The sequence below is a fragment of the Vidua chalybeata genome, chromosome 10, assembly GCF_026979565.1.
Source record: "Vidua chalybeata isolate OUT-0048 chromosome 10, bVidCha1 merged haplotype, whole genome shotgun sequence".
NCBI classification, from domain to species: Eukaryota; Metazoa; Chordata; class Aves; order Passeriformes; family Viduidae; genus Vidua; species Vidua chalybeata.
In genome coordinates, this window is record NC_071539.1 from 5,601,894 (window position 1) to 5,629,370 (window position 27,477).

The 27,477-nt window shown below is 39.1% G+C and overlaps 1 protein-coding gene across 1 annotated transcript in view; it reads left to right on the forward strand.

Moving 5' to 3' along the window:
- The first annotated feature begins 251 nt into the window (after window positions 1-251).
- The window catches only part of NAALADL2 (N-acetylated alpha-linked acidic dipeptidase like 2), a 417,358-nt gene continuing 390,132 nt past the window's right edge, over window positions 252-27,477 (forward strand). Inside the window, exons 1-2 of the mRNA XM_053952318.1 lie at window positions 252-313; window positions 25,095-25,153. The gene's annotated coding sequence lies outside the window, so the exon portion shown is untranslated. The remainder of the gene's footprint in view (window positions 314-25,094; window positions 25,154-27,477) is intronic.

Consider the following 27,477-nt stretch of genomic DNA (forward strand, 5'->3'; position numbering starts at 1 on the left):
ATTCCGCGGTCCCGTGAACGCCCTCCCCTCCCCTCCCGTCCCGTCGGGGCTCGGCGGCTCCGGCGCGGCCCCGCGGGCGCTCCCCGGGGTGGCCCCTCACGGCCGGGGCCGGGCGCGCTCCGCTTTACGGCTGCTGAAAACTCCCTGGGCGGGCCGGGCCGGGCCGTGCGGCGCCGGGCACCGCGCAGGGCAGCGCAGGTGGCGCCGGGCACAGCGCAGGTACCGCCGGGCACCGCGCAGGGCAGCGCAGGTACCGCCTGTAGTACCGCCTGTAGTACCGCCTGTAGTACCGCCTGTAGTACCAGCAGCGCAGGTAACGCCGGCTCGGGCTGACCAGGGGCGGGCGGGACCCCCGGGCTCCTCACCCCGACCCGCGGGCGAGAAGGAGCCCGGCTGTCAGCGCGGAGAACTCGTGCTGCTCCGTGCGTGTTTTTTTTTTTTTTTTTTTTTTTTTTTTCCCTAAAAGTAACTCAGAACTCGGAGAAATAAAAGGATCCGCGGCTGCTCCACCGAGCCCGCGGTGGCTCCTGCGGGGGCTCCGGGCTGGAGCTGGGTTTGGGGTAGGGCAGGGCAGGGAAAGCGCCGTGCGGACGGTCCCGCACAGCCCGGAGCTCCCGCTCTCTCTCCATCCCCGATTGCCACTGCCCGCGTGGAGCTGCTCCGTGTTGTGCTCTTTGCGTTCTGTTCGCTGAGAAACGGGACACGAGCGTGGTCTCGCCTGAGTTTAGCAACTGGACGATGTGGTTATTAAATATTGAAACAGAACCCCCAAAACACAGAGGGCTGTGTCGCATGCTGAAAACTTGCTGCAAGCCATGAGCGCAGTCAGGAGGATGGCAGGACGCGCTCCCCCTCGGGATTTGGGGTGTGCTCAGGGTACCAGAAACGCAACCGGGAAATTTGGCAAGGTTCAGTCTAGGACAACATTGTCGTTGTCGCCCTTCTGTGTGAGCCTCAGTGTCTTGGTTTCTCCGTCCATGCAGAGCTTCTTGACTTCGGCAGGTGTTCGTCTCCTGTAACAGAGATGGCCTCAAAATTGTAATTAAAACAAACTCCGTAACGAGCATGGAGTTGACACTTGCAAAACAGCACTGAGGCATCTCGCTGACTTCAGCTGAAACTTGCGGCATTGTTGCTGAGTCATCAGGACAAAAATATTCGGGGAAGAAATAAAAAATTTAGATTTTTAACCCTGATAAGAACAGCCTGTTTCATGTTGGCTTAATTATTACTTGGTACATATTTCTTGCATTTACAGGCAAATTTATTTGTTCAGTGGTTAGCATATGGAAAGCATTAGATGACTGAAACGGTAACTATGCCAGTCCTGTATATCAAGCAATAACTGTATGTATTTTTAGAATTTTAATCTAAAGAGCTCTTGTATGAGTCCCAGTACATCCATAATGTAGCATTTATCTCTGCTCTCATCAAAATACTAAAAAGTGTCTTCTACATTTTGGTCATGGATCACGTTCCCAGTACATGTCTTAGCTGTATGATAATCTACCTGATTAAATAAAGTCAATCACCTGAAACAAGCCAAAAGTGATCTTTTCTAGCTTACCTTTAACAGGTTTTTTAATTAAAAACTCTAGAAACAAACAAACTCTACAAACACAATATTTTCTTTAGAAAAAATAATCTATCCCACAGAAACACACTTTTTTTCCAAGTTTCATCAGATATTTCTTGGTTTTAGTGTCTATCTAAACTTAGAGGTTTTTTTTCCCATCCTTAAAATTATGAGTTTTACATTGCTGAAGATGTTGACTGAAACAATACCAACAGGTCACATTGTTCGATGATGAAGCAATACTTTTGTTTGTGATAATGGAAAACGGGTGTTTTGCATTTAAGAATTGGATCCAGGTTGTTTATTTGAAGCAGAAAATAAGGTTTAAATGGGAAGAAGGTCAGAATTGTCTAAGTTAATAGAAGGATGCTCGTGGTTCACATGCATGCCACAAGCTGCAGTTTTTTGGTAGCAGCTCCCATAGGCTGGATCATATGACTTCCCGCTCTGTTAATCTTCATTGCTGAAATCTTTGCCTGTCACTGCTGTGGTACATACCTACATTGTTTTTTCCTTCTTTTTAAATAACCTCAGGGTATGAATACAAACCAGACAAATATAGACCTTCAAAGTGCTTTATCTCCCCCTTAATAAACAGATTTATTTCATTAGTTCTTCGTGATTCACGTGTAATCCTCCAGGGAACGTGTGCTGTAGATCTTCATTATGGTAATCTGTCAAATAGACATTTCTAAATCCTCAGACTTTTTCAGTGGCTCTGGATCTTCTACTCTAAACATAATTTTGTTGGCAAGGCCAGCATTCCTGCAGTACAGAATTGCCTAAACTCTGCTTGGGAAGTGTTATGCGTTCTCGTTTTGTTTGGTTTCGTTTTCTTCTTTTCCAACCCCTCCTCCCTTGCAATGTTTGCTTTGGTGTTTAGACACATGCATTATAAATACATTTATAAATGAGTTCATTAGGAGTATGCAATGTAATATGAGGACATCATTGATAGATGGCTCTAAATTAAAACTTAGTGGGAGTGGGATCCTGTGTGGCATTTTTGTGCAGATTATGCTTTGGTTTGCAATTAATCCAGCTATGAAATAGGCATTATTTCAAGCTGTGGGATACAGAGCAGATACTGATGGGGAAATTGCCTCCAGTAAGTAACTCAATGTTCTAACTGAGAAAAGAGTTTCTAGCCAGGTGAGGATCAATCTCTTCTCCTGAGTAACAAGCAAAAGGACAAGAGGAAACTGCTTATGCCTGGTGGGGGTTTAGATTGGATGTTGGAGAAAAAAATTTTCACAGAAAAAGGTTGTTGAGCACTGGAACAATCTTCTTAGGAGAGTGGTGGAGTTCTCATCCCTGGAGGAATTTAAAAAGATGTGTAAATGTGACACCTGGGGACACAGTTTAGTGCTGGATTAATGGTTGGACTGGATGTTCTTAGAGGCCTTTTCCAACCTAGGAGGTTCTGTGATTCTATCAGCAGTTGAAAACAATGCACTATGTTCTCAAAGACTTAGCAACATGTGCATCACAGCACTTTGTTCCTCCTCAGGCATGCATCTCTTGGGTCTCTCAGTGTGCTTGGTTAATGCTGCTGTGCAGGGAAGCAGCTAAGGTCGCTGTTCATCCTGCAGTATGTATAGTTCCAAAAAACTGATAATCAAGTACACCTGTCACAGCCCAGGCTGAGTGGAGAAAAGCAGTTGTTTTCTCTCAGCCATCTTCTTGCTGTGGGATCTGTTGGTCAGTTGGGTTCTAGCAGGGAAAAAAATACCAAGACTGCATATCTGAAAACATAGTCAAGAAGTAATCAAATGAAGGTTCACCAACACTGCTTCTTCTGGTTTCTTGTGCAAATGTGTTTGTAGTTCTTTGTACTGGTAATGAATAAAAATGTGAGTATGCTATTATTTATTACTGACCTGTTACTTGCATTGAAAATCGATGATACAACACTATTGACATGGGTTGTTGACCTCACTAAGCCTTGACTTTGAATTCAGGCTGGTTAACTCTATACACTATGAAGTACAGCATAAGTACCTTTATCCAGAGCCAAAGGATTCAGCAGTCACACAGTTGTTTTGGGCTTCCTGCTTGAAAATCAGAGGGATGTGTCTCCCAAACACATGTAGGGAGGGGGATATACACAATGGTCATCTGGGAAGTTGAATTGGTAGAATTCTTGGATCTGTTCTTCAGTTTTCTCTGGATTGCTTGATTTAGCTTCTCAGTTAACTGCTTTCCATGTAAATACAGATTAATTTGAGGGAACTTGGGAAAAGCTCCAGTATGACCCAGTCTCTATATGACTGGGCAGGAAATCTCTGTGTCTTTGTGTTTGGCACTACTGAGATATGCCAAGAATCTTCTGTCAAGTTTGGGTGTTCGTACTTCAAGCAGGATGTTAAGAGTCAAAGAGATTTCAGAGAAGAACTCTAAGAATGAATAAGGGCTGAAAATAGCTCCTGAGGGAGAAATTCTAAGAGCTCAATATGTTAAATATTATCAAAGAGAAAGGAGGGGAGGGACTTGATTGCTGTGTTAAAGTGTGCGCCGTGTTAACAGAAATTCTGTGATGAAGCAGAAAATGATGGCATATCAAGATCCTGGGGCTAAAATATGAGCCAGACACATTTACAGTAGAAGAACTGCATCTTCAGCAAGGGGGTAATTTATTGCACATTATGGTAGGATATTCATCAAAGGAAAATTTTAATTCAAATACAGTATTCTTCCTTTAAGATATACCTAAGTACAACTTAATTGAGGGCATGTGTCCGTATGCTATACAAGGCACAGCAGATGATCAAAGTATTTTTTTCTGTATCTAAATACTTGCACCTACATAAAAAGACAAATCATAAAATATGGTTAGCCCAGGAGACTGTTGAAATTAGAACAGAGCTGAAGACTTTTAAATGCCTAAAATGCCTGGAAACAATGAATCACACAATAGTTAGGGTTGGAAGAGATGTCTGGGAATCATATAGTCCAACCCCCAAAACAAAGAATTTGTTTTAACTGTACTGAAGGTTGAAAAGTGGGGTTGGAGAGCAATTCTTTAGCAATGTAAAGATGTCATTACACAATTTCTGCATTAGGAGGTCTTGGCCATTTTAAATACTAAATTAATGTGCCAGTTGCTAAGATTCCTTACAGGTTTTCATGAAAGTACTGTGGAAATTAAAGCGGTTGAAGTTCAGAATCTGAAAGAAAGGTAAAATTAAAAAAAAAGTAATCCTGCTGTCATTGAGTAAATTTCATAGAAGAGAACACTTGGGCTGCTATAGAAAACTGCTGAATACAACAGGGTGGTAACAGAACATACTGTGTGTGTGGGAATTATTGGAGGGTTTGCAAGGAGGGATTTGTAGATCCTGCAGAGATTTGGGGGAAATCTGTGTTATAATGCATTATCTCCTGCAGTGAAGAGCCAGCAGGAATTTTCTGAGGTTTTTCCTGTGCTCAGTTTTACATGCCTTTACAAGTCAATGCTTTCAGGTCTTAGGCTTAGTGAAATTGTAGGCAGCTGTGCTGGTTTTGCTGGGGATAGAGTTAATTTGCTTCCTAGTAGCTGGAACGGGGGGCTGTGCTTTGGATTTGTGCTGGAAATGGTGTTGATAATAAAGGGATATTTTGGTTAGCACTAAGTAGTGCTTGAACAGAGCCAAGGCCTTTTCTGCTCCTCACCCCGCCAGTGCGGGGGCTGGGGATGCACAAGGAGTTGCAAGGATCAGAGCTGGGATAGCTGATCCCAGTGACCCTGGGAATATTCCAGACTAAGTGGTGTTGTGCTCAGCATCAAGCTGGGGAAGCAGAAAAGGGGACATTTGGAGTGATGGCACTTATTTCCCCATGTCGTTTTTAGGTGTGATGGATCCAGGCTTTCCTGGGGTTGTCTGCCCACGGGAAGTTGGGAACAAATTCCATGGTTTTGCTTTCATGCATAGCTTTTACTTCACCTCTTAAACTGGCTTTATCTCAGCCCATGAGTTTTCACACTTTTCTGATTTTCTCCCTCTTTTTACAGCGGGGGAGCGTGGGGCTGGATTGAGCTGCCTCACTGGGGGTGAAACTGTGACAGCATCATGAGGAGAAATAAAAAAATAGAGCATCAAAATAGGAATCCCTCCCTTTGACACAGTTTGACAGTATGAGCAGAAGTCAAACTGAAGCACAAGTCAAGTAAGATATGCCTGTCTTGTATAAACTCTTCAGCTTTATGGAGAACATGTCAGGAATCAGCCTTCAATATGATGAGAGATCGTCAAAATAAATGGAAAGGGCCAAGCTAAGAGCACATCACTCAGCGAAACCAGTCTTTTTTCTTAAATCCCAGAGGATACTGAAGCAATGACCAGGGGATTGATTAGGGAGCGGGGTTTGGTGAACCAAATCATGTATATGATGAGGACCAGCTGGTTATAAAACTGCAGTAAATTACAGCAGGAAAAGTCTGCAGCTGGAAGGATTTTTGAGAGTCTGAAGGTGATTGTGCTTCTTGTCTCAAGGGATTATGTGCAAGTATCTAGAAAGTTTCATGATACATGCTGAAGAAAGAGCTGGATATTTGTTGTATTGCTCACTGTAAGTGTTGGAAATGGCTGAAGAAGTGGAGATTTTGGGGCTCAGTCCACTTACTTTGATTGCACACTTCCTTACGAATATTTAACGGCTCAGAAACAGCTGGATGATGGATGATTCTGAAAGCTGCAACTACATAAAAAACTGCAGCAGTGAGTGTGCAAGACAGAGATGTTTGACCATGCATTGTTTTTCTCCTTATTAATAGCAGAAAGTAATTAATAGGTGAATTCATACTTTTCTTCAGGACTGTTTTTAAGTTGTTATTCTTGTATTTTTATATTTAGGCATTTATTTTTATGTTCCAAGTAGTTCCGTAAAGGTTCTGCATTTTTTACTTTATATTTCTGTTCATGTTAGAGATTGCCTAAATTTGTTTCAACCTTTGTCTTTGCAATGCTGGTAAAAATTTCATAAAACATAAGATTTTTTTTCCTTTCTTTATGCACTGACTTAGGTTGTTAATATGTGTGATATAAGATGTCATGGGCCAAGTTTGTGGTTTAAAAAGATTAACTTTAGTAAAACTGTAATGTAGAGTGATGGGTGAGAAATTTTTTTTTAAAAGCTAATTATTTGCAGAAAACCATGTGTATACTGACAATTTCCAAGTAGACTTGGGTGTATTTATCTGCCCATTATAGTTCTTATTTTACAGATGAATATGTTAAGTGCTATTCAGAATTATTTGGCCATATGTTCCTGTTTTTATGGAACTTCATTTTGCGGGCTCTCTATATAAATAAAGTTTTCTCTTCATGATGGAAGATACTATGAGGGAGAGAAAAGAATGTTATTTCAAATGTTATACCTTTTGCAAAAGAGCAGATGGTGTTTGTATGCGGGGCTTCGAGGAAGTTTTACACTTTGAAACTACTGTTTTATTCCAGATCGTCTAAGAGAAATGTGGTTTTAGCTCCTGTGGAGCATCCCAGGTTGTGTCACAGCTGATGTCAGTGTGTTCTAAAGCCAGCAGAGATGTGGAGTTGCACTGACCCTTTGTCACTGTATTTGTGTATTGTGGATTGTTCCCAAGTGCAGGCAAGAGTTGCTTGCCTGACGTTTTATTTTGTACAGCACTTTGGCAAGAGTGGTCTTGAGTGAGGTGACACTGAATGATCTTGAGTTTCTGCATCTTTATTTGTGCCTTTTAAGACTTGACTCCTCCAGTTTTTAGACTTCCAGTTTTGGAAGCTGTTGGGGAACGATCCCCTGGTGACACAAGTCAGCTCCTTCAGCACCTTTGGACAGCTCACCACCACCACCACAGCTGGTTCTCTGCAGTCAATTTGATGCCTTATTGGCACTAAATGTGATCCAAAATCCCCTGGGAAAAACAGTAGGCAGATGACTAATTTTCCTATTTGTCTTTTAATGTGAAATTTGAAATCCACTGGTCATGCCAATTGTGAGAAAAAATGAACTTGTTAGTAAAGTCTCAGAGAACTTTTAGGTGGGTGCTGCAGGCTGCATTGACACATTAAATTATTAAACATGACTTTTTACAAATGTGTTCCAAGACATTTACATCTATGAATCACAAACATCATGCTGAGTGAGACTAAAGGCAGGGATTTACATTGTTTTGCTGTCCACATTAGTTAGTTGTTTTTCACGATTCCTTTGCTTAGTTGTTAGGGGTTTTTATGACAATATTTGGGCAAGTTAAGAAGCGTATTTTCCTCGTGGTGATTTGCTTCAAATTTTGTTTTAGTACTATTTTGGTACTAACAAATCCGTATGGGCTCTGGCACAGAAATAATGTCTTTCATGAATATCTGAAATGTAATTAGAGAGCAGCAAAAAATACTGAACTGCTGTAGATACACACCTTGTATCTTCAACAAATAAAGCATTATGTTGGGGACTTAAGAGAATTTTGTAATCTCCCTGTTGATAGTGCAGTTGTTGTGGGAGCCATTGCAGAGCATCTGCTGCCTGAAGGAGCTCCCTGTGAGGAGGAAACAGGAGCCTTGGGCGTCACCTGTGTACAAAAATGGAATGTACTGTGCCTCTGGCTCTAGCCTCTGTCTGAGGCTGAGCTATGGAAGCCTAATAAAATATTAGTAGATTTACTCATTTAGAGGACTTTGACAATACCTGTGGAAGAAAATAATGTCTTGATCAGGCTGTTACTTCCTTTAACTATTAAAGGAAGTGGTACCCTCATCCCCATTCTGTAAAAGAGCCACTGCAGCTATGCATTAAGGGGGAAAAACCAAAAAAGTCTTGATTAGACATGGAAGATTGTTACATGATGACAGAAATGTGCCTCTGGAATTTTTATTTCACTAGTGAGATGTTTCATTACTGCATATTTTTACTCTATCAACTGAGAATAAAGCCTATTCAGTATTATTTAAGTGCTTCCACAAGAGAGGCAGATGCTGGGATATTTGGAGAAGCCTGGTCTTGTTTTTAGACCAAAGTGTTGGCCCAGACATGCTCAACATGCTCAGCCAGTGGTTATTCAGCCTCTCTGAGTTGCAGGTAAGTATGCAGAAGTATCCAGTGCTCTCCTGGGATGGAATGAGAACAAATGCAAAGATATTTTTAAGTCAAATTGAATTCTTGTTTTCCTACCAGCTAATCACATGTATTAGGTGCTTGATGAGTTTCTGCTGTCTGAAAATCAGATACAACATGGGCAAATATGTCTGGCACAAGCCAGATGGTTTGATTTTTGTCTTCATGGAAATAGTAGGAAAAAATATATGTAGTGAGCAAAGAGGCTGTGTGAGAATGTGGTGCTTCCAGGGAAAAATAAAAATTACTTCTCTATCCTGATTAATTACTACACTATGCAGTTTTAATAAAGAGCTTTTCTTGATTGCCAAGTTGTGGCTTTTTTTCACTTGCTTCATCCACCTACTTGTTATGCTTTGAAAATGATTATTTTGGGACGTGTTCTCTTGCTTTCATCCTTAGTCAAAAAAGGGTTTTTTCCCTCATGTTTCCTAACAGCTGTTTTTCATAAGTGTGTGTGTGGATAAATACTAATTTCCCCTGTGGTCTAGCTGGCTTTTCTGCACTGTTAATACTCCACCACAGCAAAAAGTGATTCTCTGTACACACTTCATTCTTGGTGTGTTTTGTGTGCCAGCAATTAAGTGTAGATTTTGAAGCTGAGTGGGTGATTAACTCTGAAAGTGTAAATTCACCAACTTTGCGTGTCTGTTTTACATGAGTTTCAGTATCTAACCAGTTCTTCAGTTTTTCTGGAGCAAAACATGTCTGTTCTGCAGGAGGAAGAAACCAAAATAGATTCCAAGTTTTTTTTTTTTTTTTTTTTTTTTTTTTAATTTAATTACTATGAATATCAAAGATCCAGCAGTTCAGAATCAGAAAGTCCCAGGAACAAAAATATTCCTGGAATATGTGTTCCATAGTAGGATACTTCTGTGGCACAGGTGTGGAGTTTTAGTTTTGTGTGTTTGGATTTTTTTTGGTAAAGTTATTGCTTTGCTTTTCCTTTTTGTTTGTAAAACGGAGCATCCTACTGCTTTATTCTTTTGAGTAATGGAAAGGTGGTTCTTGCACATAAGAATTATCGATGTACTTCTGAGTACAGGGAACTGAAATGAAATACTTGTTTTCATATATGTAGCAGTTATACACTGATGGACATAGACAATAAAGAGTTTTTTTATATATGTACAATCTTGATCAGCTAGGCTTGTGGCCTCTGAGTTTGTAAATAGTTTCCAGAAAGGCTGCAGAGAATATTTATAGGAAATTTTCTGAGTGCCCACTCTAAGAGGGATCTGAAGTGTATTAAAGGAAGTGTGCATTTCTTAGGAAATAGCAAGTTTGAAGAATTATGGAATTGTTATTTCAAGTTATGTGCCAGTAACTTGAGACGATCTCCCTTTTGAAAAAGGTTTTGGTTTTCTCTTACACACTCTGGGATTGAAATGTGCTTGTTTTCTAGCTGCTGATAGATCAGGGCTTGCTAGAGTTGTCCGTGTGTGTGTCAGAGCAGAGGGACTGACAGCCTCTGGAAGGGTGGGGTGAAATTCTCTGCTGTTCTCCAGCCTTCCTTCCAGTAAAAGACTTGTGTCCCCATACTTGAAAGGAATGGAAAAAGCATTAGTAGATATCAAATTATAGTTAAATTGTTGTGAGTAAAATAATTGCTCTTGTTGCTCCTTCCTAAGGCAGATTTTTTTTGTTTGCTGTATTTTGCACATCCAAGCATAGATGTGAAACTTGAAAAAACTTAATCTTGTGAGAAACAAAAGAGTGTGTTTTTGAAAAAAAGTACTGATGTATAAGGACTGCTTTCTGCTCTTTGTTTTTCTTATTTGATTTTTTTCCCTTATAGAATAAAATATCTTTCTAGATCTATAATCTCTTAAGTGGCAAAGCCTAAGTAATTTTTTCCTTTTTCTAGCAGATACTCTGTGTGATTCAGTTTTGAAGTCAAATTCCTTCTGTGTTTAATGGAGACGTTTCTTTTCCTTTGTTCTGGTTGAAAGGAGTTAAGTAATGACACTTCCTAGAAAGATGAGATAGAAGTGTTACCAAAAAAAAAAAAAAAAGAAAAAAAACTTTTTTTGACCTTTAGTGCATATTTTTTCAGGTACTGGTTCAAAAATCTGAATATCCCTGATGTCCTGAGACGGCATAAAAGTGTCAGTGTACGAGATATATCAAAGTAATTTGGTTTTCCAGGATTGAAATAAATGTGATTTAAAGGGAAACTGTCAAGATACTTAGATCTTAAACTACTTTAGTAGGAATTTGATTTTTATTCTGTTAGAGGCTTGCATTTACACTGTTGGTTCTAGAATAAATTAACTAAACGCTGTAGAAAAACTTCAAAGATTATTATTACAGTGCTCTGTAGGGAATATTAATCCATTGATTGTTGATCTCTTGCCTTGGAGGAATTCCATGTAGAAACTTTTACTCAATTATCTTGTGCAATGTGCAGTGTTCTTACCTGCTATGTGAATGTACCTCTGTTTAAATGACTGACTGCTGGCTGACACAAAGTTATACTGATTTGTGAGGAAAAGTGGCGTGGCAAAAGAACAGAATTTTCTTTGAAACTATGTAGAGGAAATTGCCTTGCAGTGATATGAGGTGTGCCTCACAAACTGCCTTAAAATGCCTTTTTCTGATATTGAGTGGAGACTGGGGTAGATATTTCTCAAATAAAAAGCAATCTGGAAATGGATTAAACCTGAATAATTATTCACTGATGGAAATCTAGACATAGGCGCCTCCTAGGGACATCCTCTATGCACCCAGAAGTTCCTGAATGTACAGAAGCTAATATAAATATTACCTCAGTCTTTCCTGGTAATCTGTTCTCAATCTAGGCTTTGCTTAAACCCTGATTTCTGATAGGCACTGACTATAACATGCAGGCCAGTGTGTGTGATTTCTGTTCCAGAACATTTTTTTTAACCCTGGCATACTAATCAGATTCTGCAGAGCTCTCTGCTGTATTTTGCTAGTTATTGCAGCAGGTTAAAAATTAAAAGGAAGGGCCAATGAAAAATAATTTAATCAGGAGTACTTTGTGCAGACTCAGTACTGAGTGTGGTTTATCAGGGCTTTGTAGTAAGTACACCAATATGAAGTAAAGAGGGATTCAGTGTTTATCTAAGATTCTGTTAAGATGAGAGATTTCTAGACCTTTTCCAGGGGACATTTTTGAAGACTTAGCATTTTTGTAGTACTTGTGTTTATGTTCTCACTTGGCTGTGTGAGGTGGACTGGACAGCAGGTTAGACTTGAACAAAATAAATAAACACAGCCTAAAATATGCAAGATTTTACAATCAATGTAATGAAGCTAAACTGCTGGAAAATGTGTGAGTTTATTTTTTTTTTTAATAATTGGTTTTACCTTTATGATCTCTAGATTAATATTGGAAATTTGTCTTAAATACCCTACTACTAAAATACACACTGAAATTGTTTTCATTAATAGCTTAGTGTTTTTCTAGGCAATATTTATTCCTCATTCCCAGCCACTAACCTTTGTTTCTTTTATTTAGGCTTCTTCTGACATTGTTTTAAGCCCATTTTCCTGGGTGGGGATGTGTGGGTGTATTAGGCAAAATAAAAGACTTTACCTGGAGCGTGTAGTGATCCAAAAAGAACCAGAGATATCTGAGGTGCTTGGCTTTTGTAGTGACTGCTTTAATCAAGCTAAATTGAGGAGAATGAATTTTAGATCTCTGGATTTACAGAAGACCACCCTGTGCTTAAGTCAGGGCTCTTGCTCAGCAAAGCATTAATATTGGTGATTATATGCTTTCTTCTGCTAATTCAACAAATTAATGAAGAATGTTTGCTGAAATCTCACAGACTTCACTTCCTTGTGAGGAGATAATTACTTTTTGTCATGAATAAAGATCTGCAGTCACTGGCAAACTCAGGTGACTGTAAATGATACACAAATGGCTGAAAGAAAATCTGGAATAGTCAGGGTTGTCCATTTAGTGCTTTAACAGTCTGGGCTGACTTTTGCTGGTTGAAGGTGATGGGAGCAGCCCCAGTTCTCACATGTGCAGGGCCCCTTCCACGTATTCCTTGTGCATTTAGGGTGACCTGAGAGCTGCTTTTGGATTCTTGCAGTGAGACTGCCACACTGATGTGAAAGCACAAAACTTGTGTTGTCCTGCATCAGCAGACATCAAAGGAATCTTTTTATTTAATAGTAAAAGATGCTCTGAGGAGGAGAAAGTGGGTTCTTTGTTGTCTTGTTGCACAAATAGAATATCATATGCAGAATAGATTGTTGTACCATAGTGGGTATCTAAGAAAAGTCTGAGTTATTGAAACATGTTGCCAGAGGGCAAAGCAGGGGTGGGATATGGTTAAAAAAATTACAGCAAAGGAAGATGGAGCATATTTATATTGCATTCTTTGCTTCCAGAGTAGCTTTCTTTATTGGATTCCTTATGTATAAGTAACAACGATTCATGAATAGTTTATTTGAATTTGACTTTTTCCTGATCTATGCGTGAGTTTATTAGCTTTAGGCAGGTGCATAAAGATTCAAGGCTGTTTTTTTCTAAAATTCAGCTCCTAGTGCTATATCAAATTTTGCTTCCTTTTAACTAGCAGAGGTTGTCAGGGAGCTGTAGCTGCTTACAGCTGTAATTCTTGTCTGTTCCAGACGTGTCAGCTGTTGGACTTCAGTGGACCTGAGGTCAGACTTGATGCAAATTTGGTAGTTTTTAAGGGAATTAATTTGGTGGAAAGAAATACATGGAATGACCTGAGCATTTTGCAGTGTTGTGTTGAGAAATTCAGCCTTGACTAATACAACTCAGTTGTGTCCTTTTTTGTTTTGTGTTGTCCCTGCATCACATGATATGCTTTGACTGGCACGAGTGGTCACTAACAGGGCTAAATTAGTGTTAATCAGCTTATGGAACAAGTCCAGTTTGAGAGGTGAATGAAAAAATGTAAAACCCAAACCCCAAATAACCCTGCTTAAAAAGCAACTTCTAATAGCATATCTCTATATTACTGAAATACATATTCTCCAACCTAGTTCCAAGTTAATTGAGAAAAAATATTTTATTAGGATCAGAATTTTATCTGAGTGGATGTTCTATAGTTCTGCAAACTGTTTGGTGAGACCAGCATTGCACCTCCATGAAGTGAGGCAGGATGGATGCTGTGCAGCTGAATTCCCTACGTGCTGCAGCTTCCCAGGAGGCTGCTGGATGCCCTGAGGATGGAGTTCCCTGTGCTCTCTGCTGATTTCATGGTGTTGCTGGATGTGTTAATGGAGCAGCAGATGTTAAAAGCGACTTTCCACGGGTTGTAAGCCAGGAATCACAAAACTAGGAGCTCTGTCAAAGCTGGGAATAGGCTCTTGGGGAGCTCCTGAACATTATCTGTTGTTCTCTGGACTGTGTGGTTGCTGGAAATGTAGTCATGAACTGAAGGGAAATTGTCTCGCTTGAAGAATGGAAGTTTTTTGTTATTTGGGGTTTGTTTTTTAATTATTGTTTTTATTGTTAATTTTTACTTAAATATTTTCTATTCCCAAGGAAAACGTGTAGAATATGAATATCTGAACACAAGTGGGAATGAACTTTGGTTTTGAAACTTGGTCACTATTAAAATACAGCCACTGTTCCCCTGTATAGCCTTATCCAATGCTACTTTTCTTTCCTGTGCTTTCAGTTCCCTGCCTATAAAATGAGTGATGTTATGCTGTCTTTCTAAAGATGTTTCAGAAAATGAAATAAAAAGCAATGAATTAGATCTGAGTTAATAGTTTTATATAGTCACAAGACTTTAGAAACCTTACTATGCCACTCTAGTTATCAGCCAAAATTTTAATCTCTTTGACTGAATGATGAAGCTTATTTTCAGTGACAGTCTTGCTGTGTATTTCAGTCTTGACACAGTTGCTAGGATAATAAATACTTGAAAATACTTGAAAAGTTAAAAAAGAGAAAGGCAAGATAAATGTGAGCTTGTGTCTCTGTGCACTCAGGTCAGTGATTACTTCTTTGTACTGAATATGCGTGGCTTGAGTAGGAAGGCTAAATATGGATAATTAGGAAGACAATGGCATGGTTTGTCAGACTGTTTTAATACCATTTGGGCTGTATCCAGTAGTAAAAACCTCAGAGTGTCTCCAGCTTTGTATGAACTGTGGTTTCTGATGGATGATGGTGCCTTGTGTGTGACTGATGCTTCTGGTGTGCAGCCTTTGATGTGTTCTTCGACTTCCTGGCTGTTCCCTTCCTGCACAAACTCTGACTAGGAGAATAGTAATGGAAGAATCTTTCCTGATAATGAGGAAAGCACTGCAGATATTCACAGCATGTCTTGTACAATTCCTGGATCAGAGTTGCTGGGGGGACAGGTATTTTTAGTCAGAGAATTGTCACAAAATGGATCTTCTGGCAGGAGGATGCATTTGGTTCACCACCAAAGGCATAACAACTTAATAGCACGTTTTTGGATCTGTTTATGTTCAGTCAGATATTTGTATTCTGGATATTTTCCTTGTGAACAGAGGATATTTGGAGTGAAAAAGAAAAAAAAAACACACACACACACTTAAGAAATAGGAAATGTTGTTCCAGGATGATCACTGGGAGGAGCTGTTCATTACAGTTTTCATGCATTAAATCAGTGGCAAAGAAATGAGAGAGTGGGAAGGTGATGTGGAGGCAAAGAAACTTAGTCATGAGTGGGGAGCACTCTTAGTAGAAAGGGATCAGTGATTAAAAAAAAAAAAAAAATTGAAGGATTGAAGGAGCAGTGACCTCAAGGGAAAATACCAATTCACTAAAGTTTTGAACTTCTCTTGTATATTAACTATTAAAGCAGAAGTGAATTTGGGCCGGAACATTCCTGGTGGGAATGCACTGAACAGTTGCAGTGGTCCAGCTGGCCATTAATGCACTGGAGAGCCCATGAGTTCCAAATGAGATGAGAACTGTTCCTGCCATTGGAATAGTGACAGGATCTTTGTCACTAGTCCTGTTACAGAGGTAACACACCTCACATAGTTTGTGTTTGAATCCTGATACGATTGAGCGAAAGGGGAGAAATCTTTGTAAAAATTCTCCACCACTATCTCCATAATCTCTACTTGAGTGAACATCAGCCAAGTGAGAAAATGAAAAATTATAACCTGCCAAGCATCACTGGAAGACTGAAATGAAAAAAATGCAAGTTAATAACAGTGATGCCTCCAAAAATTTTGCTGGCCAATTTAACATTGCTTTATCCAAGGTCACATCTTGCAACTGATTATTTTAGCAATTTGCAGATGAGGATTTTCTACCTTTCTTATGGGAAGTGAAGATCAGGGAAACACCAAGTACAGTTTTAAAATTCAAAGTTATCAATCTCTTCATATCAAAATAAGTCATGTTCCCTGCTCGTTTGCTTAAGACTGGGCACAAAAATTTTTTTCACTGTAACAAAATGGGACATTTATGCTGTACTGTGTGACAGTGATGAAGTCAGTGTGACATGAAAACTCACAGTGGAGTGAGGTTGGTGAAAGAATTGAAAACAGGAAAAATTAGAACTTCCCTGAGTTTGTTCTGGAGCACTCTTGCTAATGTTTATGTGAAGATTTTTACATAATAGTGTTAAAAGAGATTATGTTGCCTATTTTTGAGGTTAAAGGATTGTGATCCTATCGAAGGAAAGTACACAAGATTTAATGTAAGCTGTGTCCTGTGAAATGACCAAGGCAAGTTACTGGAATCTAAGGTGTGAAAACCATTAGTGAACTGGAGCAGCATTTAATATCCTCCAGTACAATCTGCACAATCATTTTAATGTTACAGGGTAAGACTTGATACAACATTTGCAGAGCATTGTCACACTGTCACTTATTTAAAATAGACCATTCTTCAACAACTGGAATGTATCACTGGTGTGTGGAAGCTCCTGCCCTTGGCTTGCAGTGCAAGGGGAAACCCTCTGTTGTTTTCATGTAGTTCTGTGGTCCTTTTAATGAAGGATATGCAACATCCTGATATGCTGAGTGCACACAGCAGTTCTAGGGGGATTTTGTGGTCTGGTGGTTCAGAAATTTTGGCTGTGGGTAATTGTTTGTCAGCCACTCAGTGGTTGCAGTGCAGAAAACATTGCAGCACTTCTGGCTGACATGGAAAGTGAAGAACATTTCTTGTTGGAAGATTGATGGACCACCCTCTTTGTAACCATCCTGGTTTTTAACCAAAAAGGTCTTACTTGTCATTAAAATAATAAAATTACTTGAGCAGCTCCACTCAAGGACTCCCCAAAAGCATTTGTTTTTGTTCCTGTCTGTGTGAGCTGTGTAAGCTGGAGCTGTTCTGTGTTGAGAGAGCATTGATGTGAAAAGGTGTCACTGGTGTTTGATAATGATCTCCATGGTCAGAAGCCTGAGTGAAGCCTCAGCCTCCAGAGCCCAGTTTGCTGAGCACATGCTCAGTAGAAACAGGAGCTGAATTCCCAGCTATATTTCCCAGCTCTCTGTGGAAATTCCCTGTTAGATCACTCATGTCCTACCAGCCTTCCGAGATCTGACAAGATCGCAGCTTGAACTGTTTAATTTTTCTTGCTGTCATGCGATGCATCATGGTGAGTTAGCTCAATAGCCCTAATCTAATGTTTACTGCAGTGAGGCTGGGAATGTATCCATCAATACATATTTCAGTAAGCAAAGCAAAATGAAATATTTTTTTGACAACTTCTGTCCATTTCATTATCTCCTTTTTAATCACAAAACTGTCTCATACAGTTTTCATACTTCCTTAAACTTTGTAGCCTGTCTGTTTTCATATACATCAGGCTGATGCCAGCATCTCTCTCCTCTCCCAAACAAGGTTCCATCCATGCATTAGGTTAATCTGTTGCATTCCTGCAGCAGAAGGAAGCTGATTCTTTCCTGATGTATCCAGGCACCTCTAGAGTTAGGAACAAAAATTTCAGGGAGTAGAAGACTTCAAATGTGATGTTTTATTACCTTGCTTTTTTTTTTTTTTTTTTTTTTTTTTTTTTTTTTCTTTTTTTTTCCCTTCTTCAACAGTAGTCTTGTTTAAGGATATTTGCAATGCAAGCAAAATTGAGAAGCTTTAGCATCACTCAGATCACTCGGTTTTACCAGACTCTGACAGGGTGTGCTCTGTCCCTGGCCAGACAGAGCTGCAGTTCCTGGCTTATGCTCATGTTCAAAGTGGAATTTCCTCACTGAACTCTGTGATATTTCCCCACTTATATTAAGGCTACTTTTTGTTTCTGCATGAAAGTGTGTCTGTGTGTAATCTCTGTAAGTACACATGCCCTTTCCACCATTTTTAGAGCAATATGGTGGAGATTAAATTCATCCCCTTTTTCTGTAAAACACTCAATTTGCTAGGGTAATAGTTTTCTTTTAATGTTGCAGGCATTAAGAGAGAAACAAATAGGTAAGAAGAAGAAAAAACAAAAAATAGAGAAGATAAATACATACAGCTAGGCATGAGTTTATCTTCACACCTTCTGGGACAGAACTGGATGAGTTGTCACTTTATTTACAGCAGCAGTGTTGGTTTAGATGATGTGTTCTGCGTCTGCTCCATGGGAATTAAATATCAGGGCACAACTTTTTTCTTACATACAACCAGCTCTAGGGATGCATGGCCCTCTGGATGGAGGAGAGAGCATCCATTGTGACATGCAGTTGTAAAATTGCAGTTCTTTGCTGGCTAAGAGGGGTGCAGTAAGCTGTTCCCAAAACCAGGCCATTTTTCCTTGCTCTTGTGAAAAGCTAGAGCTTGACTCTTTTCGTTTTTGCTTTTCAGGAAGCTTAATGCTTTTGGGCTGTCCCCAGCCAAATGCTGATAATGGGCTCTATAAGGGAACTTCTGTGCAATGATTCTTTCAGCAAAGAAATTGCACGTAGCAAAAGTGGAACTGACCAAGAGAAAGGTAAGGTTAAAGCAAGCATTTAGGCTTCTTCTTTTTAAAGAACTAGGCAGAGTAGATTAAGGCCACTTGAACACACATTAACTACTTAAAATAGAATGGCAAAGCTGCACTTTTTTCCTGCAAAAATCCTCTAGAATATTGTTCTTCTATTAATGATCACTTATTTTAAAGTCTTTTTCCCATGGCAGGAATTAATGGATGAGACTTGACTTGTAGTTGTGTAAAAAATGGAAATTTTTAATTTTAATTGACCTTCCTGACCTTAAAAGAAATGTAAATACTTGCAGACCACTGCATTTTGTTTTCTTCTGAAAACATTAAGGTAATGCACCTTGAGTTCATACTTTGGGAAGTATTTTTCCAGTGGGCCTGGCTTTATGTGTTTCTTTCAGAGGCTGACAGTGACATGATGGCAGAGATTGAAAATAGATACCCCCTTTGAAGCTTGTGTGCTGATTATTAAAGCGTGTGGAAAGTAGTTCTCTGACCCATTACAAAATAATTCTTTTGCCAACACAGAGCATAATGCATTCAGATGACACTCATAATTGCAGTGCTTCCAGAGTAATTACCCTGGTAGTTCATTTTCCTATTGTTGGAATTCATATTTGTGTGTTATGTTTAACTGAAAACTGCATGCTTTGATCTGCGCACGTGTGGAAATGCTCACTGGGTTTACCTGACAGCAAATGTGTATTTACTTTGCAGGTAAGCAAACATTTGGGTGTCTTACAGGCAAATGCATTTTTATCTCACCTGTGTGTGATACCACATCCCTGTGCAGCTGCATTTTTCCAAGTTGCAGCCAGCCCACGTAGTGGTAGATACTGGATGCTCGGAGTTTATCCAACGTGTCAGTTTCCAGAGTTTGGAATTGTGCCAGAAACCAGTTTGTGGTCCGATTTTGACCTCTGTCCTCAGATTCGTTTGCTCATGTTGCCTCTCTTTAGTTACATGTTACCTGTTTGTACCAGCTGAGGTTCTTCCAGAGAAAAAGGAAATGAGTCTCCTAATTCAAAATTCAAAATTGCCACTCCTCACTAAGCTATGATGGAACTTGCTCTTTCCTTTGGGAAATGAGATGCTTGAACTTTTTGTATGTAACTTAAAACACCTGGTTATGAAGTGCTAAAGCCTAAAGAAGGAAGGACATCTCTGGACAGGATGAAGAGTAAAGATAATGTGGTGGTGCTTTGACCCAAAATGGGAAGGCAGATTTGGGAGTAGAAATAAATAAATAAAACAGACAAAAAAGTTCAAACAGTGATGTCTGTGTGGGTGTGATTTGCCTGTGTTAAAGCCAGGCTTGTAAGTCAAAATTAAAATAAACACAGCTTTCCCTGTAATGGACTTGGGTATCCTAGAAAGTCTTTTTAATAGAGTTCATTTTGTATTTTGGGGTTAAATTACCCCAATAAAAATAATTCCTCTGTGTGCTTTCTGGATATGAAGTTTTATCAGACTGTCTCGGAAAGAGGCCTGGGACTAATATGAGCATTTTCTTGATGTGATGTCTGCACATTTTCACGAGTGGAGTAAAGGTCATTCCCCTGTTGGCTGGAAAATAGCTTCCTAAAGCATGTTGGCAACACAAGATTTTTCTGCATTTTCTTTACAGTAGTGATTTCATCAAGGTTAAATTTAAATTCACAGCTAAAAATAGTATCTATTGGGTAAAACAATTGCTAAATTTGCAGTTATTCAGCGATTGTAAGTAAAAATTGGGCTGGTTGTAGAAGAATTCTTAGTGGAAATCAGTGTTATCATCTGACCTTATTTTTTTAATCTTCTGAAAGCCTTCTACTTTACAGCTCTTGTAATGGTACAAAGGAGTGAAGGTGTTCTTGTATGAGCAGATCTGGGGACTGGAGTGAAACTGCAGCTTGAACATCCAGTGGGTGGTCACTGGATAGGAGCTCTTTTTGGTTATTATTAAAATACTGAACTAGCCAGTCATCCAAACCTGTTAATGTCCATCTTTTTAGGGTGCAAATATTTTAAAGGCAGTGTTTCTTACAGCAGTGCATTCTGGGGGCTTGTGTGTTCAGGATAAAAATACACGTGACCTTGGTTTAGTGAAAGTACAAGAACAAATTCCATTGAATAAAAACACATCTGTAAAGTTAAACAAAAAAATCCTTTTCTACAGATTAGGCCTGGTGCTTTTCTCCTCCCTTTTAAACATTTAAACATACTCTTTACATGATGCTTAAGCTTTTAAGTCAAAGTTATGAGGTGCTTTAGCCAGGCTTGAGCCTGAGAACAAGACCCAAACCAGGACAATAACGAAATGACACAAAGATTGACTCCACCGTGCTTGCTGGATGAAGTGAAAACTGATGAAATATAATTCCTATATCCTGGGATTTCACTGCCTGCTGGAACTAATCTCATTAACTTAAAACCACCTGAGGCTTAAGAGACATATACACTGCTGTGAGAAATTACATTTATCTCATCCTAGGGGGAAATCCTTTCCCTCCCCTGGCTTACCTTACTTTTGACTTTGTCATTCGTGAGTTACCAGGTCATTTCTCCCCCATGGGAAAGTCGTCATAGCTCACAGCTATGCAATTACTGTATCTGAAGTTCACTGCTGTATGAATGCTGAGATCACTGTTCGGGGGTTTTCTTCTTAAATAATTTCCTAGAGAAAACAAAGACTGGAAAAATAATAGGTTAGCAGTTTACTTAAATAAAGTTCCTCCAGAGCTGCAGGAAAAGATTCCAGAGCTAAAAACACAGTATAAGGCAAAGAGCTTACTGAAAGCATTAAGGTGTTTATTGCCTATGTAAACCAAACACTGAGTTTTCTTTAACCATTAAAGTTTAAGAGATTGGTGGCCTCTGATAAGTGGTAATTGGATGCAGAAATTTCCAATGTGAGGTTACAGTTTGAAATCCCATGAGTGTCACCAGGGAGAGTTGTGGAGTTGAGTGGTTTGATTGCTGCACTCCAGATTTGGATCCCAAATCTGCATTCAGTATTGAATCCAGCCAGTAGAAACACTCTGACATCGGAGGATTTTGGATAAGGCTTTTACTGATAATCTTGTTGGACTTTGTAGCAAGGCAGAACGACGTTGTTCAAGTGTCTTTCAATGTGTGTCTACTTCTGAAAAAAAAATGAATAAATCAATTTTGGGTTATCCATTAAACAGCTCAAATATAAAATGATATTAAAAAAAATAATGTAAAACAGAGCGAGCTCTGAAAACCAAATCCTGAAGGCCTGATCTCTGAGATGGAATGCAGAAAGCCTTATGCAGTGGAAGCTTTTTGTGGTGAGCTGGCCCTTGGGTGCTGCTCCCAGAAGGGAACCTCTGGAGTAGAGAGTTTGTGTTGTGGAGGTGGAAGTTACTGTCAGTGAAAGGGAGGTGCCGGCTTCTGTGACTAAGAGAAATGACCACAGAGCCAAACTGCATGTCATTTTTGTAAAACCCAGCTCAAAAGGTGATTTGTGGATTTGAATTATGGGTCTGTCAAAGTTCACTGTTTACAGTGGTTTATTGGCCCTAAGTGACCATTTCCCAGCCAGCCATTTAAATTGTTCTCTGTTGATAATGTGTGTATAGGGACAACAATAGATGCAGTTGCAATTGAAGACCAATTACAGTAATTAAAAATGATAATATAAGCCTCTGTTTCTCTTCCATCTGCACGGGATGAAAGTAATCTGGTCTGTTGATGGGAATGCCCCATTAATCCTCTGTTAATGCCCTATATTTAAGGGCCTACAATGAAGTGTGTATGAGCAAATAGTGAAGTGCATTAATGTCTGTGGATTAGGAGTCCTTGTAATTATGGTGCTAATTATGTGTTGTTGTGATCTTGTCTAGATGCAGGTGAATTTGGTCAAGTGTTTTTGTTTAATTTTGTCAAATAATGAATAAATCAGTGAAGTTACACATGGCTGTTGCTATTGTGTTGTTAAGAATAGAGTCTGTAGGGATGAATGGTTGCTGAACTCTAGTGTACATTCCCTTTTCAGTCCTGCATAAATGAGTATAGCATATTCCAGTTTATTTAGTGATGGACAGGCTGTTAGCTCTTAAAATAGCTAAGGAATAGGAATCTGACACCTTGAATGATTTATGTGTTTTCTTTGTAAGCTTGTTTCTGTTTTGTAACCTTTAAAATGTGGGTTTTATGAGTGATATCATTAAAATTTATACTCCCTTTAGTATGTGATGTTAGTCATTATTGCTCTGCTGTGCCTCCAGATCACCTGTCTGAATTACAAAGCAACCTTCCTTGGAGCTAAATAATAATTTTTTTTTTCCAAATGTGTGCTGACTTCATTATTTTTCATTGGTACTCCCTTACCAGAGCAGAGGCCAGAATCTGGCCTTTCCTGCTTTCCATCCAACTGGGAAAGGTTACTAGGAGCAACTGTATATTTTTAGGAATGAAATATGAGGGGTCATTTAACTTAAGAGATCTGATATTAATCAGAAGAAACTTCCAGAGAATTTGTTTTGAAGTGTACTCTATTTTCTCTTCTTTGGTAACTGAGATTGATATGCTTGGGAGGTGATTTAATGTTGTGCTGGGCTTTGTTACACTAATTTAAAAGAGTTTCAGCAAAGAGTGAATCTCAGAGGAAAAGAAATGCTGATACTGAAAGTGAATCACAGTCCTTGATTCCATCAATTGAGACTCTTAGATCTTACATACCAGGAAAGATTTTGTAAAAGGTTTCAAAATGGCACCTTTAGGCTGCATCCTCAAATTGAAGGTGCCAAAAAGATTTCTTCTGGAAACCTCCACAATGAGTTGTGGGTGTTTTTTTAAACAAATTAATCCAATGAAAAATGGAAGTTTTGCTGAGCTGTGGATTACTCCCCTGGTTCTCTGAAGGCTGTCAAGCAAACTACTCTGTAACTCATGAAGACCCATCTCTTTCTTTCAGGAAATAAATGATCTTTATTCAGTGTTTATGTTGTATATTGTCTAGCAGATTATGGTATAGAGTAATTAATTGTGAACTTCCCAAACATGACTTACTAGCCAGCTTTCATCCAGAGGTGAGATGGAATTGTTTTCTGATCAGTATGACAGCAGATGGTTTAGTTTTTTCAAATCAAGCGAGTCTGCCTACAATCAGATCATAGAGTCCAACCATTAACCCAGCACCACCCAGTCCTCCACAAGTCCATGTCCCCCAGAGTCACATCTTGTAAAATACCTCTGGCCATGGGGATTCAGCCTGGGTGTGCCAGGGTGTCACACACCTTTCAGTGAAGGAATTTATCCTAATAGCCTGTCTAAAACTTGCCCTGGCACTGCTTGTGGCAGTTTACTCTTGTCCTTTTCCATGTTACTTGGGAGACCAACCCCACCTGGTCCCAGCTTCCTTTCAGGTGGTTGTAGAGAGTGATGAGGTTCTTTTTCTCCTGGCTGAACACCCTCAACTTCCTCAGCTGCTCCTCAAAGGACTTGTTCTCTGTGCCTTTACCAGCTTCATCTTCCAGAAGATGCTAGAGCATGCAAAGGAGCTGGGATTCAGGCTTCTTGTAGCAATGCCTGTATGGTTTTTTTGTGTGTGTTTATTTTTCTTACAAAAACTTATCATAGTAATACAAATGACTTACTGATGTTTACAGAGGATAAAATACTAATTTTAGTTGCAGCCTGAGGCTACCATGATCTATTCAGTGCTGTCATCTAGTTTCATTGAAAGATATGTGATATAGCACTAGAAAACGAGTTTGAACAACAGAAAATGTGTTACTGTTGGAAAACATAAGAATGGAATATGTCAGATAAGAGTTATGCCAGAATAAGTGTGCTTGAGCACTGGATCCTCAAGCCAGTGGCCTTTTCCTGAAATAGGTGGTATCATGTTGCCTATTGTTATCAAAATTCCTTGTCTGCTTCTGTTCTCAGAATGATTATTCTCTCAACATTTGCAAGGCAAGTTCCCTCTCATGTTACAGATTTCCCTATTTAGTTTTGTAATAAAGTGTGAGCATTAGAGAGGTTCCTGCATTGAACGCTTCCAGCAGCATAATTCCTAGAGCTGGAAGGAAAGCTCTGAGAGTTTGCACTCCTAATCTCAACTGAGGTCTGTTTCAAGATTCTTATCTTCACCACACACACTGCAACTAGACTTTGATTAAAGTAATGCTATCAAGTTGAAGTTTAATTTGCTCTATGCTAATTATATGTATTTTAAATTGTGAGTGGACTCCATACATAAATGTCAGTGAGATGGTGAAGGAGGTGGAAAGAAGAGCTGTGATGGTGATTAGAGGAGGCTGAGTTGAGTTTTTCATAGGATTAATGCTTTCCAGATTGGAGAATGTAAGATTGAAAGTGAAGGGCACAGTCCTTGTTGAGGGAGAGTGGTGGAGTGATCCTAATGCAGAATCTCATTAAAGCAACTGTCAGGGTTCCTCTATTTTACCATCACCTCCCCTTTTCTATAAGAGTCAGCTGTCGTTTGGAGTGAGCATACTGCCAAAGAGGCATTTACAAATAAATGAAAAATGTCACAATTGATTTTGCTCCTTTCAGAGGACTCTGTGTCAGCTTTGTCACAAACCCTTTGTTATTCTCTCTTTCAGATCTCTTGTCTGGACTTTGGAAATAACTTTGGTTCTTGGATTCCTTCTGTTGACCCGGGGTAAGCTCCCTGGATTATGAGTTTTTATTAACATTTGTGCAACAGTTAAATAACATTGACTTTTCAGGGACTATGAAGGGTGAAATGCTAGAAGTTCTTACCAATTACCATATGAGTGCGTATAGAGGCTGCATAATACAATCCACGCTTGAAAATACCACTAAAAATCAAATTTATTTTGTAGTTTCTCTTACAGAAGTATTTGCACATTATGGTAATTACTTCGCAATATGTTTTGTGCCATGGTTGTAGCCACATAAAATATGAATAGCTATATGGCTTTATTTGTTTCTAAAGAATATGTACTTCTAAGGTTGACAGTGTTCTTTTCTTCCATATTTATAATTTCTCGCTCTTTCACTGTATGTTAGATGCTTGTAGTGCATTTTCCTATTTGGGAGGAGATCAAAAAGTTGTTTTTCTTATGTACTTGCTGGCTGGATAAGTGAAATGATGTGCAATATCAGTCTACCCCTTTCAATGCAAAAGTGTTACCCTAAGATGGGATATCTGTTGAAGTGTCATTATAAGAAATAGTTGGTGGTTTAGATGTGAAGTATCTAAACCACAATTGCATCTAAAAAAACGGGCTTAGTTTTTTTTTTTTTCCTTGAGCTTCAGTATTTAAGATTGCAATCAAAAATACAGTGTTTTAGTAAAATTGCTGTGAAACTTCATTAATATCCAGAAAAATACCAGTGATCTTTTAAATGGGAGTTGAAGATTTCTGAAGACAGACCTAGTGCTACATTTAAGAGTAAATTTTGTCCTTGCTGCATTTTCTGTGATGTCCGGGAAGTGTAACCTGTAAATAGTAAAAGGACAAGAGATTATCACTTCCACTAACTTCAACAAACTCACACCATACAGAAATAATTGGTTTATGATGGTTTTGTATTTCTAAAGGGATTCTTCAACAACAGTTCACACATATTTTGCAATCTGGGAAACAGCCAAAAATCCCTTTTCAATGCAGGTTTTTTTCATGGCATATGAAAGAAAAACTTGCTGCATTTTATCACTGTTGCTATTGTCAAATTCTTAAAAACAAGAGACCTGAAGAAAATCACTTTGCTGTCACTGTTGTACTCCAGAAACTCCTAAGAAGTTAGGGAAGTATTGGATTCTGTAAGGAAAACAAGAACAATTTATCGTGTCACCTGCCTTATGTGCAGGTTTTGCTTCTTTTCCTCTTTCCCCTGGGATTTTAATGTAGCTTGATGAGCTCTACTTCAGCACTGCAGAAATCTACTTGCATTGGTGTATGTGTATTTGTCAACTGTTTAAGCATTTTGAATGCATTATATTTCATACCTGGTTTTTGCTGTTCTGATATACATTTTGCTTAGAATGAAATGTGTTGAATTTGTTCCGAAAGAAAATTTTAAATTAATATTTGAAATAAGTGTTGAATTTCCTCAAAGTTCAGACTTTTTATTCCTCTACTAGAAATCAAAACTTCTCAACTGGAACTTCCAAAGAACACCCTTAATTTTTACTTTGGACAGTTTTGTTTACATGGTAGTTTGTGGCAAAACTCTCTAGGGCAGTTTCTAATACTGTGTTTTGAGCAGAGGGCTGCCCAACCATCCTGTTCTTCTATTAGTATTAGAAGAACAAAAACCAAAAATCTAAGATATGAATCTATAAAGACAGAAAATGAGTTCTGGCAGTGTGGATGATGGTGACATGGTCTCAAGGAATGAACCAGACAGTTCAAGGCTGTTATATTTGTGTAATTAATTAATATCACTGTAAACAGAGATGGAAGGAAGGAAAACTAGGAGGAAAATAAAGAGCTCAGTATCAGCTCTATTCATTCCCCAAACTCCACCCTCCCGTTTGACTTAGTAAATTGTTTTGAGGTAAATCTAAATGGAAATCTGTAGCATTTCACATCTAAATGAAACATGCATTTAGGAGTAAAGCAATGCTGCAAAGGCCAATCCAGAAGTCTCCCAAAATGCCTTGGAACAAAAATGTTTAAATATGACTTGGCAGATTTGCAGAAGCTTAGACTTCCACTCATCAAATTTTCACTCAGCCACATTTGATCATGTTACTGATGTTGATGTGTCCCAGCTTCTGAGAGCTGAGCATACTCTGATCCATGGTTATGCAGATGTAAATATCTGTGCCCCAGCTGTTGGCATGTATGGGAATTAACTCCATATATTTGTCTGAATCTCATATGAGATCGCTCTCGAGTGCTGGGTGTCCCTGCAAGCAGTGGATGAAATGACATGGCTGGCAACATTGCCATGAGTTAGAAAATAACATTAGTGGGAGATTGTTATCCAGCAAATAGCAAAAACAGATTAATA